This window comes from Macaca nemestrina, chromosome 7, assembly GCF_043159975.1.
Source record: "Macaca nemestrina isolate mMacNem1 chromosome 7, mMacNem.hap1, whole genome shotgun sequence".
Lineage (NCBI taxonomy): Eukaryota > Metazoa > Chordata > Mammalia > Primates > Cercopithecidae > Macaca > Macaca nemestrina.
The window spans coordinates 110,103,699-110,118,744 of NC_092131.1; positions in this window are offsets into that span (position 1 = coordinate 110,103,699).

Consider the following 15,046-nt stretch of genomic DNA (forward strand, 5'->3'; position numbering starts at 1 on the left):
CTTTGTGTTCTGTGAAATCATCTCACAGAGTTACAGCTTTCCCCTCAAGAAGCCTTTCGCTACGACAGTTGTTGTGGAATTGGCAAAGTGATATTAATAAGCCCATAGAGGGCTATGGTGAAAAAGGAAATATCCTCAGATGAAATCTGGAAAGAAGCTTTCTGAGAAACTGCCTAGTGTTCTGTTAATTCATCTCACAGAGTTACATCTGTATTTCGTGGATCTCATTGCTAGCCTTATTTCAGTGGAATCTGAGAACAGATATTTCGGATCCCTTTGTAGTCTATAGCGCCAAAGGAAATATCCTCTGATAACAAAGAGAAGGGACCTTTCTGAGAAACTTCTTTGTGTTCTGTGAAATCATCTAACAGAGTTACAGCTTTCCCCTCAAGAAGCCTTTCACTAAGACAGTTCTTGTGGAATTGGCAACGTGATATTTGGAAGCCCATAAAGGGCTATGGTGAAAAAGGAAATATCCTCAGGTGAAATTTGGAAAGAAGCCTTCTGAGAAACAGCTTAGTGTTCTGTTAATTCATCTCACAGAGTTAACTTTGTATTTCGTGCTTCTCCTTGCTAGCCTTATTTCTGTGGAATCTGAGAACAGATATTTCGGATCCCTTTGAAGTCTATAGGACCAAAGTAAATATCCTCCGATAACAAAGAGAAAGAAGCTTTCTGAGAAACTTCTTTGTGTTCTGTGAAATCATCTCACAGAGTTACAGCTTTCCAATCAAGAAGCCTTTCACTAAGACAGTTCTTGTGGAATTGGCAATGTAATATTTGGGAGCCCTTAGAGGGCTATGGTGAAAAAGGAAATATCTTCATATGAAATCTGGAAAGAAGCATTCCGAGAAACTACTTAGTGTTCTGTGAATTCATCTCACAGTGTTACCTCTGTATTTCGTGGATCTCTTTGCTAGCCTTATTTCTGTGGAATCTGAGAACAGATATTTCGGTTCCCTTTAAAGTGTATAGGGCCAAAGGAAATATCCTCCGATATCAAAGAGAAAGAAGCTTTCTGACAAACTTCTGTGTGTTCTGTTAAATCATCTCACACAGTTACAGCTTTCCCCTCAAGAAGCCTTTCGCTAAGACAGTTATTGTGGAATTGGCAAAGTGACATTTGAAGCCCTTAGATGGCTATGGTGAAAAAGGAAATATCCTCAGATGAAATCTGGAAAGAAGCTTTCTGAGAAACTGCCTAGTGTTCTGTTAATTCATCTCACAGAGTTACATCTGTATTTCGTGGATCTCATTGCTAGCCTTACTTCTGTGGAATCTGAGAACAGATATTTCGGATCCCTTTGAAGTCTACAGGGCCAAAGGAAATATCCTCCGATAACAAAGAGAAAGAAGCTTTCTGAGAAACTTCTTTGTGTTCTGTGAAATCATCTCACAGAATTACAGCTTTCCCCTCAAGAAGACTTTCGCTAAGACAGTTCTTGTGGAATTGGCAAAGTGATATTTATAAGCCCTTAGAAGGGTATGGTGAAAAAGGAATTATCCTCAGATGAAATCTGGAAAGAAGCTTTCTGAGAAACTGCTTAGTGTTCTGTTAATTCATCTCACAGAGTTACATCTGTATATCGGGGATCTCTTCCTAGCCTTATTTCTGTGGAATCTGAGAACAGATATTTCGGATCCCTTTGAAGTGTATACAGCCAAAGGAAATATCCTCCGATAACAAAGAGAAAGAAGCATTCTGAGAAACTTCTTTGTGTTCTGTGAAATCATCTCACACAGTTACAGCTTTCCCCTCAAGAAGCCTTTCGCTAAGACAGTTCTTGTGGAATTGGCAAAGTGATTTTTGGATGCCCATAGAGGGCTATGTTGAAAAAGGAAATACCCTCATATGAAATCTGGAAAAAAGTTTTCTGAGAAACTGCTCTGTGATGTGTGACTTCAACTCACAGAGTTACATCTGTATTTCGTGGATCTCTTTGCTATCCTTATTTCAGTGGAATCTGAGAACAGATATTCCGGATCCCTTTGAAGTCTATAGGGCCAATGGAAATATCCTCCGATAACAAAGAGAAAGAAGCTTTCTGAGAAACTTCTTTGTGTTCTGCGAAATCATCTAACAGAGTTACAGCTTTCCCCTCAATAACCCTTTCGCTAAGACATTTCTCGTGGAATTGGCAAAGTGATATTTGGAAGCCCATAGAGGGCTATGGTGAAAAAGGAAATATCCTCAGATGAAATCTGGAAAGAAGCTTTCTGAGAAACTGCTCTGTGATGTGTGACTGCCATTCACAGAGCTACATCTGTATTTCGTGGATCTCTTTGCTAGCCTTATTTCTGTGGAATCTGAGAACAGATATTTCGTATGCCTTTGAAGTCTACAGGGCCAAAGGAAATATCCTCCGATAACAAAGAGAAAGAAGCTTTCTGAGAAACTTCTTTGTGTTCTGTGAAATCATCTCACAGAGTTACAGCTTTCCCCTCAAGAAGCCTTTCGCTAAGACAGTTCTTGTGGAATTGGCAAAGTGATATTTGGAAGCCCAAAAATGGCTATGGTGAAAAAGGAAATATCGTCAGATGAAATCTGGAAAGAAGCTTTCTGAGAAACTGCTTAGTGTTCTGTAAATTCATCTCACAGAGTTACATCTGTATTTCGTGGATCTCTTTGCTAGCCTTATTTCTGTGGAATCTGAGAACAGATATTTCGGATCCCTTTGAAGTCTATAGGGCCAAAGGAAATATCCTCCGATAAAAAAGAGAAAGAATCTTTCTGAGAAACTTCTTTCTGTTCTGTGAAATCATCTCACAGAGTTACAGCTTTCCCCTCAAGAAGCCTTTCGCTAGGACAGTTCTTGTGGAATCGGAAAGTGATATTTGGGAGCCCATAGAGGGCTATGGTGAAAAAGGAAATATCCTCAGATGAAATCTGGAAAGAAGCTTTCTGAGAAACTGCTCTGTGATGTGTGACTGCCATTCACAGAGCTACATCTGTATTTCGTGGATCTCTTTGCTAGCCTTATTTCTGTGGGATCTGAGAACAGATATTTCGGATCCCTTTGAATTCTACAGGGCCAAAGGAAATATCCTCCGATAACAAAGAGAAAGAAGATTTCTGAGAAACTTCTTTGTGTTCTGTGAAATCATCTCACAGAGTTACAGCTTTCCCTTCAAGAAGCCTTTCGCTAAGACAGTTCTTGTTGAATTGGCAAAGTGATATTTGGAACCCCTTAAAGGGCTATGGTGAAAAGGAAATATCCTCACATGAAATCTGGAAAGAAGCTTTCTGAGAAACTACTTGTGATATGTGACTTCCATTCACAGAGATACATCTGTATTTCGGGGAACTCTTTGCTAGCCTTATTTCTGTGGAATCTGAGAACAGATATGTCGGATCCCTTTGAAGTCTACAGGGCCAAAGGAAATATCCTCCGATAACAAAGAGAAAGAAGCTTTCTGAGAAACTTCTTTGTGTTCTGTGAAATCATCTCAGAGAGTTACAGCTTTCCCTTCAAGAAGCCTTTCGCTAAGACAGTTCTTGTGGAATTGGCAAAGTGATATTTGGAAGCCCATAAAGGGCTATGGTGAAAAGGAAATATCCTCAGATGAAATCTGGAAAGAAGCTTTCTGAGAAACTGCTTGTGATATGTGACTTCCACTCACAGAGTTACACCTGTATTTCGGGGAACTCTTTGCTAGCCTTATTTCTGAGGAATCTGAGAACAGATATTTCGGAACCCTTTGAAGTCTATAGGGCCTAAGGAAATATCCTCCGATTACAAAGAGAAAGAAGGTTTCTGAGAAACTTCTTTGTGTTCTGTGAAATCATCTTACAGAGTTACAGCACTTCCCTCAAGAAGCCTTTCGCTAAGACATTTCTTGTGGAATTGGAAAAGTGATATTTGGAAGCCCATAGAGGGCTATGGTGAAAAGGAAATATCCTCTGATGAAATCTGGAAAGAAGCTTTCAGAGAAACTGCTTGTGAGGTGTGTCTTCCACTCACAGAGTTACATCTGTATTTCGTGGATCTCTTTGCTAGCCTTATTTCTGTGGAATCTCAGAACAGATATTTCGGATCCCTTTGAAGTCTATAGGGCCAAAGGAAATATCCTCCGATAACAAAGAAAAAGAAGCTTTCTGAGAAACTACTTTGTGTTCTGTGAAATCATCTCACAGAGTTACAGCTTTCCCCTCAAGAAGCCTTTCGCTAAGACAGTTCTTGTGGAATTGGCAAAGTGATATTTGGAAGCCCATAGAGGGCTATGGTGAAAAAGGAAATATCCTCAGATGGAATCTGGAAAGAAGCTTTCTGAGAAACTGCTTAGTGTTCTGTTAATTCATCTCACAGCGTTACATCTGTATTTCGTGGATCTCATTGCTAGCCTTATCAGTGGAATCTGAGAACAGATATTTCGGATACCTTTGAAGTCTATAGCGCCAAAGGAAATATCCTCTGATAACAAAGAGAAGGAACCTTTCTGAGAAACTTCTTTGTGTTCTGTGAAATCATCTCACAGAGTTACAGCTTTCCCCTCAAGAAGCCTTTCAGTATGACAGTTCTTGTGGAATTGGCAACGTGATATTTGGAAGCCCATAAAGGGCTATGGTGAAAAAGGAAATATCCTCAGGTGAAATTTGGAAAGAAGCCTTCTGAGAAACAGCTTAGTGTTCTGTTAATTCATCTCAAAGAGTTACCTTTGTATTTCGTGGATCTCCTTCCTAGCCTTATTTCTGTGGAATCTGAGAACAGATATTTCGGATCCCTTCGAAGTCTATAGGACCAAAGGAAATATCCTCCGATAACAAAGAGAAAGAAGCTTTCTGAGAAACTTCTTTTTGTTCTGTGAAATCATCTCACAGAGTTACAGCTTTCCAATCAAGAAGCCTTTCACTAAGACAGTTCTTGTGGAATTGGAAAAGTGATATTTGGGAGCCCTTAGAGGGCTATGGTGAAAAAGGAAATATCCTCAGATGAAATCTGGAAAGAAGCATTCTGAGAAACTACTTAGTGTTCTGTGAATTCATCTTAGAGTGTTACCTCTGTATTTCGTGGATCTCTTTGCTAGCCTTATTTCTGTGGAATCTGAGAACAGATATTTCGGTTCCCTTTAAAGTGTATAGATCCAAAGGAAATATCCTCCGATAACAAAGAGAAAGAAGCTTTCTGACAAACTTCTGTGTGTTCTTTGAAATCATCTCACACAGTAACAGCTTTCCCTTCAAGAAGCCTTTCGCTAAGACAGTTCTTCTGGAATTGGCAAAGTGACATTTGAAGCCCTTAGATGGCTATGGTGAAAAAGGAAATATCCTCAGATGAAATCTGGAAAGAAGCTTTCTGAGAAACTCCTCTGTGATGTGTGACTTCCACTAATAGAGTTACATCTGTATTTCGTGGATCTCTTTGCTAGCCTTACTTCTGTGGAATCTGAGAACAGATATTTCGGATCCCTTTGAAGTCTACAGGGCCAAAGGAAATATCCTCCGATAACAAAGAGAAAGAAGCTTTCTGAGAAACTTCTTTGTGTTCTGTGAAATCATCTCACAGAATTACAGCTTTCCCCTCAAGAAGCCTTTCGCTAAGACAATTCTTGTGGAATTGGCAAAGTGATATTTATAAGCCCTTAGAGGGGTATGGTGAAAAAGGAATTATCCTCAGATGCCATCTGGAAAGAAGCTTTCTGAGAAACTGCTTAGTGTTCTGTTAATTCATCTCACAGAGTTACATCTGTATTTCGTGGATCTCTTTCCTAGCCTTATTTCTGTGGAATCTGAGAACAGATATTTCGGATCCCTTTGAAGTGTATAGAGTCAAAGGAAATATCCTCCGATAACAAAGAGAAACAAGCTTTCTGAGAAACTTCTTTGTGTTCTGTGAAATCATCTCACACAGTTACAGCTTTCCCCTCAAGAAGCCTTTCGCTAAGACAGTTGTTGTGGAATTGGCAAAGTGATATTTGGAAGCCCTTAGATGGCTATGGTGAAAAGGAAATATCCTCAGATGAAATCTGGAAAGAAGCTTTCTGAGAAACTGCTTGTGATGTGTGACTTCCACACACAGAGTTACATCTGTATTTCGTGGATCTCTTTGCTAGCCTTATTTCTGTGGAATCTGAGAACAGATATTTCGGATCCCTTTGAAGTGTATAGGGCCAAAGGAAATATCCTCCGATAACAAAGAGAAACAAGCTTTCTGAGAAACTTCTTTGTGTTCTGTGAAATCATCTCACAGAGTTACAGCTTTCCCTTCAAGAAGCCTTTCGCTAAGACAGTTCTTGTGGAATTGGCAAAGTGATATTTGGAAGCCCATAGAGGGCTATGGTGAAAAAGGAAATATCCTTAGATGTAATCTGAAAAGAAGCTTTCTGAGAAACTGCTTAGTGTTCTGTTAATTCATCTCACAGAGTTACATCTGTATTTCGTGGATCTCTTTGCTGGCCTTATTTCAGTGGAATCTGAGAACAGATATTTCGGATCCCTTTGAAGTCTACAGGGCCAAAGAAAAATCCTCCGATAACAAAGAGAAAGACGCGTTCTGAGAAACTTCTTTGTGTTCTGTGAAATCATCTCACAGAGTTACAGCTTTCCCCTCAAGAAGCCTTTCGCTAAGACATTTCTTGTGGAATTGGGAAAGTGATATTTGGGAGCCCATAGAGGGCTATGGTGAAAAAGGAAATATCCTTAGATGAAACCTGGAAAGAAGCTTTCTGAGAAACTGCTCTGTGATGTGTGACTTCCACTCAAAGAGTTACATCTGTATTTCGTGGATCTCTTTGCTAGCCTTATTTCTGTGAGATCTGAGAACAGATATTTCGGATACCTTTGAATTCTACAGGGCCAAAGGAAATATCCTCCGATAACAAAGAGAAAGAAGCTTTCTGAGAAACTTCTTTGTGTTCTGTGAAATCATCTCAGAGAGTTACAGCTTTCCCTTCAAATAGCCTTTCGCTAAGACAGTTCTTGTGGAATTGGCAAAGTGATATTTGGAAGCCCATAAAGGGCTATGGTGAAAAGGAAATATCCTCAGATGAAATCTGGAAAGAAGCTTTCTGAGATACTGCTTGTGATATGTGACTTCCACTCACAGAGTTACACCTGTATTTCGGGGTACTCTTTGCTAGCCTTATTTCTGAGGAATCTGAGAACAGATATTTCGGATCCCTTTGAAGTCTATAGGGCCAAAGGAAATATCCTCCGATTACAAAGAGAAAGAAGGTTTCTGAGAAACTTCTTTGTGTTCTGTGAAATCATCTTACAGAGTTACAGCATTTCCCTCAAGACGCCTTTCGCTAAGACATTTCTTGTGGAATTCGAAAAGTGATATTTGGAAGCCCATAGAGGGCTATGGTGAAAAGGAAATATCCTCTGATGAAATCTGGAAGGAAGCTTTCAGAGAAACTGCTTGTGAGGTGTGTCTTCCACTCACAGAGTTACATCTGTATTTCGTGGATCTCTTTGCTAGCTTTATTTCTGTGGAATCTCAGAACAGATATTTCGGATCCCTTTGAAGTCTATAGGGCCAAAGGAAATATCCTCCGATAACAAAGAAAAAGAAGCTTTCTGAGAAACTGCTTTGTGTTCTGTGAAATCATCTCACAGAGTTACAGCTTTCCCCTCAAGAAGCCTTTCGCTAAGACAGTTCTTGTGGAATTGGCAAAGTGATATTTGGAAGCCCATAGAGGGCTATGGTGAAAAAGGAAATATCCTCAGATGAAATCTGGAAAGAAGCTTTCTGAGAAACTGCTTAGTGTTCTGTTAATTCATCTCACAGTGTTACATCTGTATTTCGTGGATCTCATTGCTAGCCTTATCAGTGGAATCTGAGAACAGATATTTCGGATACCTTTGAAGTCTATAGCACCAAAGGAAATATCCTCTGATAACAAAGAGAAGGAACCTTTCTGAGAAACTTCTTTGTGTTCTGTGAAATCATCTCACAGAGTTACAGCTTTCCCCTCAAGAAGCCTTTCAGTATGACAGTTCTTGTGGAATTGGCAACGTGATATTTGGAAGCCCATAAAGGGCTATGTTGAAAAAGGAAATATCCTCAGGTGAAATTTGGAAAGAAGCCTTCTGAGAAACAGCTTAGTGTTCTGTTAATTCATCTCAAAGAGTTACCTTTGTATTTCGTGGATCTCCTTCCTAGCCTTATTTCTGTGGAATCTGAGAACAGATATTTCGGATCCCTTCGAAGTCTATAGGACCAAAGGAAATATCCTCCGATAACAAAGAGAAAGAAGCTTTCTGAGAAACTTCTTTTTGTTCTGTGAAATCATCTCACAGAGTTACAGCTTTCCAATCAAGAAGCCTTTCACTAAGACAGTTCTTGTGGAATTGGAAAAGTGATATTTGGGAGCCCTTAGAGGACTATGGTGAAAAAGGAAATATCCTCAGATGAAATCTGGAAAGAAGCATTCTGAGAAACTACTTAGTATTCTGTGAATTCATCTCAGAGTGTTACCTCTGTATTTCGTGGATCTCTTTGCTAGCCTTATTTCTGTGGAATCTGAGAACAGATATTTCGGTTCCCTTTAAAGTGTATAGAGCCAAAGGAAATATCCTCCGATAACAAAGAGAAAGAAGCTTTCTGACAAACTTCTGTGTGTTCTGTGAAATCATCTCACAGAGTTACAGCTTTCCCTTCAAGAAGCCTTTCGCTAAGACAGTTCTTGTTGAATTGGCAAAGTGATATTTGGAACCCCTTAAAGGGCTATGGTGAAAAGGAAATATCCTCACATGAAATCTGGAAAGAAGCTTTCTGAGAAACTACTTGTGATATGTGACTTCCATTTACAGAGATACATCTGTATTTCGGGGAACTCTTTGCTAGCCTTATTTCTGTGGAATCTGAGAACAGATATGTCGGATCCCTTTGAAGTCTACAGGGCCAAAGGAAATATCCTCCGATAACAAAGAGAAAGAAGCTTTCTGAGAAACTTCTTTGTGTTCTGTGAAATCATCTCTGAGAGTTACAGCTTTCCCTTCAAGAAGCCTTTCGCTAAGACAGTTCTTGTGGAATTGGCAAAGTGATATTTGGAAGCCCATAAAGGGCTATGGTGAAAAGGAAATATCCTCAGATGAAATCTGGAAAGAAGCTTTCTGTGAAACTGCTTGTGATATGTGACTTCCACTCACAGAGTTACACCTGTATTTCGGGGAACTCTTTGCTAGCCTTACTTCTGTGGAATCTGAGAACAGATATTTCGGATCCCTTTGAAGTCTACAGGGCCAAAGGAAATATCCTCCGATAACAAAGAGAAAGAAGCTTTCTGAGAAACTTCTTTGTGTTCTGTGAAATCATCTCACAGAATTACAGCTTTCCCCTCAAGAAGCCTTTCGCTAAGACAATTCTTGTGGAATTGGCAAAGTGATATTTATAAGCCCTTAGAGGGGTATGGTGAAAAAGGAATTATCCTCAGATGACATCTGGAAAGAAGCTTTCTGAGAAACTGCTTAGTGTTCTGTTAATTCATCTCACAGAGTTACATCTGTATTTCGTGGATCTCTTTCCTAGCCTTATTTCTGTGGAATCTGAGAACAGATATTTCGGATCCCTTTGAAGTGTATAGAGTCAAAGGAAATATCCTCCGATAACAAAGAGAAAGAAGCTTTCTGAGAAACTTCTTTGTGTTCTGTGAAATCATCTCACACAGTTACAGCTTTCCCCTCAAGAAGCCTTTCGCTAAGACAGTTGTTGTGGAATTGGCAAAGTGATATTTGGAAGCCCTTAGATGGCTATGGTGAAAAGGAAATATCCTCAGATGAAATCTGGAAAGAAGCTTTCTGAGAAACTGCTTGTGATGTGTGACTTCCACACACAGAGTTACATCTGTATTTCGTGGATCTCTTTGCTAGCCTTATTTCTGTGGAATCTGAGAACAGATATTTCGGATCCCTTTGAAGTGTATAGGGCCAAAGGAAATATCCTCCGATAACAAAGAGAAACAAGCTTTCTGAGAAACTTCTTTGTGTTCTGTGAAATCATCTCACAGAGTTACAGCTTTCCCTTCAAGAAGCCTTTCGCTAAGACAGTTCTTGTGGAATTGGCAAAGTGATATTTGGAAGCCCATAGAGGGCTATGGTGAAAAAGGAAATATCCTTAGATGTAATCTGAAAAGAAGCTTTCTGAGAAACTGCTTAGTGTTCTGTTAATTCATCTCACAGAGTTACATCTGTTTTTCGTGGATCTCTTTGCTGGCCTTATTTCAGTGGAATCTGAGAACAGATATTTCGGATCCCTTTGAAGTCTACAGGGCCAAAGAAAAATCCTCCGATAACAAAGAGAAAGACGCGTTCTGAGAAACTTCTTTGTGTTCTGTGAAATCATCTCACAGAGTTACAGCTTTCCCCTCAAGAAGCCTTTCGCTAAGACATTTCTTGTGGAATTGGGAAAGTGATATTTGGGAGCCCATAGAGGGCTATGGTGAAAAAGGAAATATCCTTAGATGAAACCTGGAAAGAAGCTTTCTGAGAAACTGCTCTGTGATGTGTGACTTCCACTCAAAGAGTTACATCTGTATTTCGTGGATCTCTTTGCTAGCCTTATTTCTGTGAGATCTGAGAACAGATATATCGGATCCCGTTGAAGTCTTTGGGGCCAAAGGAAATATCCTCCGATAACAAAGAGAAAGAAGCTTTCTGAGAAACTTCTTTGTGTTCTGTGAAATCATCTCACAGAGTTACAGCTTTCCCTTCAAGAAGCCTTTCGCTAAGACAGTTCTTGTGGAATTGGCAAAGTGATATTTGGAAGCCCATAAAGGGCTATGGTGAAAAGGAAATATCCTCAGATGAAATCTGGAAAGAAGCTTTCTGAAAAACTGCTCTGTGATGTGAGACTTCCACTCAAAGAGTTACATCTGTATTTCGTGGATCTCCTTGCTAGCCTTATTTCTGTGGAATCTGAGAACAGATATTTCGGATCCCTTTGAAGTTTATAGGGCCAAAGGAAATATCCTCCGATAACAAAGAGAAAGAAGCTTTCTTTGAAACTTCTTAGTGTTCTGTGAAATCATTTCAAAGAGTTAGACCTTTCCCTTCAAAAAGCCTTTCGCTAAGGCAGTTCTTGTGGAATTGGCAAAGTGATATTTGGAAGCCCTTAGAGGGCTATGGTGAAAAAGGAAATATCCTCAGATGAAATCTGGAAAGAAGCTTTCTGAGAAACTGTTTAGTGTTCTGTGAATTCATCTCACAGAGTTACATCTGTATTTCTTGGAGTTCTTTGCTAGCCTTATTTCTGTGGAATCTGAGAACAGATATTTCGGATCCCTTTGAAGTCTATAGGACCAAAGGAAATAACCTCTGATAACAAAGTGAAAGAATCTTTCTGAGAAACTTCTTTCTGTTCTGTGAAATCATCTCACAGAGTTACAGCTTTTCCATCAAGAAGCCTTTCGCTAAGACAGTTCTTGTGGAATCGGAAAGTGATATTTGGAAGCCCATAGAGGGCTATGGTGAAAAAGGAAATATCCTCAGATGTAATCTGAAAAGAAGCTTTCTGAGAAACTGTTTAGTGTTCTGTTAATTCATCTCACAGAGTTACATCTGTATTTCTTGGAGTTCTTTGCTAGCCTTATTTCTGTGGAATCTGAGAACAGATATTTCGGATCCCTTTGAAGTCTATAGGACCAAAGGAAATAACCTCTGATAACAAAGTGAAAGAATCTTTCTGAGAAACTTCTTTCTGTTCTGTGAAATCATCTCACAGAGTTACAGCTTTTCCATCAAGAAGCCTTTCGCTAAGACAGTTCTTGTGGAATCGGAAAGTGATATTTGGAAGCCCATAGAGGGCTATGGTGAAAAAGGAAATATCCTCAGATGAAATCTGGAAAGAAGCTTTCTGAGAAACTGCTCTGTGAAGTATGACTTCCATTCACAGAGCTTCATCTGTATTTCGTGGATCTCTTTGCTAGCCTTATTTCTGTGGGATCTGAGAACAGATATTTCGGATCCCTTTGAATTCTACAGGGCCAAAGGAAATATCCTCCGATAACAAAGAGAAAGAAGCTTTCTGGGAAACTTCTTTGTGTTCTGTGAAATCATCTCACAGAGTTACAGCTTTCCCCTCAAGAAGGCTTTCGCTAAGACAGTTCTTGTGGAATTGGCAAAGTGATATTTGGAAGCCCATAGAGGGCTATGGTGAAAAAGGAAATATCCTCAGATGTAATCTGAAAAGAAGCTTTCTGAGAAACTGCTTAGTGTTCTGTTAATTCATCTCACAGAGTTACATCTGTATTTCGTGGATCTCTTTGCTAGCCTTATTTCAGTGGAATCTGAGAACAGATATTTCGGATCCCTTTGTGGTCTACAGGGCCAAAGCAAAATCCTCCGATCACAAAGAGAAAGACGCGTTCTGAGAAACTTCTTTGTGTTCTGTGAAATCATCTCACAGAGTTACAGCTTTCCCCTCAAGAAGCCTTTCGCTAAGACATTTCCTTTGGAATTGGGAAAGTGATATTTGGGAGCCCATAGAGGGCTATGGTGAAAAAGGAAATATCCTTAGATGAAACCTGGAAAGAAGCTTTCTGAGAAACTGCTCTGTGATGTGTGACGTCCACTCCCAGAGTTACATTTGTATTTCGTGGATCTCTCTGCTAGCCTTATTTCCATGGAATCTGAGAACAGATATTTCGGATCCCTTTGAAGACTATAGGGCCAAAGGAAATATCCTCCGATAACAAAGAGAAAGAAACTTTCTGAGAAACTTCTCTGTGTTCTGTGAAATCATCTCACAGAGTTACAGCTTTACCCTCAAGAAGCCTTTCGCTAAGACAGTTCCTGTGGAATTGGCAACGTGATATTTGGAAGCCCATAGAGGGCTATGGTGAAAAAGGAAATATCCTCAGGTGAAATCTGGAAAGAAGCTTTCTGAGAAACTGCTTAGTTTTCTGTTAATTCATCTCACAGAGTTACATCTGTATTTCGTGGATGTCTTTGCTAGCCTTATTTCTGTGGAATCTGAGAATAGATAGTTCGGATCCCTTTCAAGTCTATAGGGCCAAAGGAAATATCCTCCGATAACAAAGAGAAAGAAGCTTTGTGAGAAACTTCTTTGTGTTCTGTGAACTCATCTCAAAGAGTTACAGCTTTCCCCTCAAGAAGCCTTTCGCTAAGACAGTTCTTGTGGAATTGACAAAGTGATATTTGGAAGCCCATAGAGCGCTATGGTGTAAAAGGAAATGTCCTCAGATGAAATCTGGAAAGAAGCCCTCGGAGATACTGCTTAGTGTTCTGTTAATTCATCTCACAGAGTTCCTTCTGTATTTCGTAGATCTCTTTGCTAGCGTTATTTCTGTGGAATCTGAGAACAGGTATTTCTGATCCCTTTGAAATCTATAGGACCATAGGAAATATCCTCCGATCACAAGGAGAAAGAAGCTTTCTGAGTAACTTCTTTGTGTTTTGTGAAATCATCTCACAGAGTTACAGCTTTCCCCTCAAGAAGCCTTTCGCTAAGACAGTTCTTGTGGAATTGGCAAAGTGATTTTTTGAAGCCCATAGAGGGCTATGTTGAAAAAGGAAATATCCTCATGTGAAATCTGGAAGGAAGCTTTCTGAGAAACTGCTCTGTGATGTGTGACTTCCACTCACAGAGTTACATCTGTATTTCGTGGATCTCTTTGCTAGCCTTATTTCTGTGGAATCTGAGAACAGATATTTCGGATCCCTTTGAAGTCTATAGGGCGAAAGGAAATATCCTCCGATAACAAAGAGAAAGAAGCTTTCTGAGAAACTTCTTTGTGTTCTGTGAAATCATCTCACACAGTTACAGCTTTCCCCTCAAGAAGCCTTTCGCTAAGACAGTTGTTGTGGAATTGGCAAAGTGATATTTGGAAGCCCTTAGATGGCTATGGTGAAAAGGAAATATCCTCAGATGAAATCTGGAAAGAAGCTTTCTGAGAAACTGCTTGTGATGTGTGACTTCCACACACAGAGTTACATCTGTATTTCGTGGATCTCTTTGCTAGCCTTATTTCTGTGGAATCTGAGAACAGATATTTCGGATCCCTTTGAAGTGTATAGGGCCAAAGGAAATATAGTCCGATAACAAAGAGAAACAAGCTTTCTGAGAAACTTCTTTGTGTTCTGTGAAATCATCTCACAGAGTTACAGCTTTCCCTTCAAGAAGCCTTTCGCTAAGACAGTTCTTGTGGAATTGGCAAAGTGATATTTGGAAGCCCATAGAGGGCTATGGTGAAAAAGGAAATATCCTTAGATGTAATCTGAAAAGAAGCTTTCTGAGAAACTGCTTAGTGTTCTGTTAATTCATCTCACAGAGTTACATCTGTTTTTCGTGGATCTCTTTGCTGGCCTTATTTCAGTGGAATCTGAGAACAGATATTTCGGATCCCTTTGAAGTCTACAGGGCCAAAGAAAAATCCTCCGATAACAAAGAGAAAGACGCGTTCTGAGAAACTTCTTTGTGTTCTGTGAAATCATCTCACAGAGTTACAGCTTTCCCCTCAAGAAGCCTTTCGCTAAGACATTTCTTGTGGAATTGGGAAAGTGATATTTGGGAGCCCATAGAGGGCTATGGTGAAAAAGGAAATATCCTTAGATGAAACCTGGAAAGAAGCTTTCTGAGAAACTGCTCTGTGATGTGTGACTTCCACTCAAAGAGTTACATCTGTATTTCGTGGATCTCTTTGCTAGCCTTATTTCTGTGAGATCTGAGAACAGATATATCGGATCCCGTTGAAGTCTTTGGGGCCAAAGGAAATATCCTCCGATAACAAAGAGAAAGAAGCTTTCTGAGAAACTTCTTTGTGTTCTGTGAAATCATCTCACAGAGTTACAGCTTTCCCTTCAAGAAGCCTTTCGCTAAGACAGTTCTTGTGGAATTGGCAAAGTGATATTTGGAAGCCCATAAAGGGCTATGGTGAAAAGGAAATATCCTCAGATGAAATCTGGAAAGAAGCTTTCTGAAAAACTGCTCTGTGATGTGAGACTTCCACTCAAAGAGTTACATCTGTATTTCGTGGATCTCCTTGCTAGCCTTATTTCTGTGGAATCTGAGAACAGATATTTCGGATCCCTTTGAAGTTTATAGGGCCAAAGGAAATATCCTCCGATAACAAAGAGAAAGAAGCTTTC